This window comes from Pteropus vampyrus, unplaced genomic scaffold (assembly GCF_000151845.1).
Source record: "Pteropus vampyrus isolate Shadow unplaced genomic scaffold, Pvam_2.0 Scaffold79, whole genome shotgun sequence".
NCBI classification, from domain to species: Eukaryota; Metazoa; Chordata; class Mammalia; order Chiroptera; family Pteropodidae; genus Pteropus; species Pteropus vampyrus.
The window spans coordinates 2,340,136-2,342,158 of NW_011888860.1; positions in this window are offsets into that span (position 1 = coordinate 2,340,136).

Genomic DNA, 2,023 nt, shown 5'->3' on the forward strand with positions numbered 1-2,023 from the left:
CCCCCCGCCCCTTTTCTGGTAGCTCAGTGTTTCCATTGCTTCTTTGCCCTTGTGTTTCTGACTTTTTATTTTGGTTGAGTTTTGTGCATTTTCCCCTGGTCTTTGTTTTATATTATGTATTTCAGGTCTGAATCTTTGGTATGTGGTTACCATTACGAATATTTAAAGGATAGTTATATACATATATACAGTAGTTCATTTTCTTCTGCGTGTGCTTTATCTCCATTCCCCTTTGCAAAATTGGTTCTTTGAATCCTCTCCTTTTCAGTCATTGTTGTCTCAATTTGTCCCTATGTTTGCTGAATGTTCATTACTGTCTTGAAATAGCAGACCTTTTATTTTTTAAACTTATAATACCCTGTTCTTAATAAAGGTTGTACTACTCTGCTTCTGTGTGCCTGCTAGTTGCTTTACTCAGTATTTCCTATAATGCAGGCCTCATAGTGGGAATTCCCTCAGTTTTAGTATGTCTCGAAAAGTCTTAATTTCTCCTTCATATCTAAAGGAGAGCTTTGCTGGATACATTTTTCTTGGCTGGTAATTCCTTTCATTTAATAGTTTGAATATTTGATTCCACTGCTCTCTTACTTGTAAGGTTTGTGCTAAGACACCTGATGGTATTCTAATTGGCTTTCCTTTATAAGTTACCATCTTCTTTTACCTCTCATTGTTTTTCATTTTTTTGGACTCTTCTTCCTTCTGATTTATTTCTAGATTTCTGTCTTCAATATCACTGATCCATTCCTCCATTTGGTCCACTCTATTTCACAAGCTTGCTCTTCCATTCTTCATCTCTTTCAGTGTGTTCTTCATCTCCAGATGTTCTGTTTGGTTCTTTTTTAGGATTTCGGTTTCCTTGCTAAAAAACTCATTCTGATAAATAAATACATACATAAATAAACTAATTAATTAATTTAAACGAATAAAAATAAAAAACGCATTCTGATCTAGTTATTTTTTCAGCTCCTGGAATTGTTGCTATGACTTTTTCTTGATCTCATTGAGTTTTTTCAGAAGTACCATCCTGACTTCTCTGTCATTTAAGTTGCATATTTCTATGTCTTTAAGCTTATTTCCTGGAGATTTTTCTCTTTTTTTCTAAGCTGCCTTGTCACCTTGGTTGTTTATGGTGTTTAATGAACTGTTTCTCTGCTCGGGCATTAATGGAAGTGTATTCTGCCTTTTTATTCCCACCAGAAAGAAGATATTATTATATAAAAGTATCTCTTTAGCCTGCTGCTAAGAAGGTATTTTTCTTTTGCTTTCCAGTAGGTGGCATCTGAGCCTCTTAGATCCCTTTATGTAAAGCTTTAATAATGCCTTTTTTTCCTTATATTCAATCACAATCGCTACTCTTGCTCTCAGTCTTTGTCAGTGTTAGCAACAGTTTCAGTAGCGTTTGCTCAAATTCTTAGGCTCCACAGTGTTCAGTCTTTGAGCATATTGGGAAAGGGAGTGTCCTCTAGGTTGGAAGATGCGGGGTGTGGCTCAGCCTCATGTTTGGCAACTGTGGCTGGAAATAATCAATTGTTGCTTCTCTTGCATCCCCACTTTGTTTTGCTTTCTGCCCTGATCCCTGGGCACTGCTTGTGTGTGGAGTGTGCAGCTATCTCAGGCAGGGCTGTTCAGAAAACATACTGCACCTTCTCCCCTCCCTTCCTCCTCATCCTGCCCAGAGCTCAGGCTATGAGTGGCAGCTTCTTTGTTCCACGCAGTCTGCTACCCAACTCCCATGGCTCTGACTTCTGGTAGCCCTTATGCCAAGATCACTTGCTCAGATTGGATGTTATTTTGTCGAGTTTCAGATGTTCAGCTTATAATTATTTCAAGGGGAGAGATCTGGGGACATCTCTCACTCTGCCATGCTTCTGACATCATTCCGCCCTCCCAATTTTTAACTGCCACTTGTGTTGTAGGACCAGCCTGTTTCATGTCTCTGCCCCTCCTACCAATCTTGAGATGTTCTTCTCTATGTCCTTAGTTGTAGGACTTATGTTCAACTAGACTTCGGGTGATTTTCAAT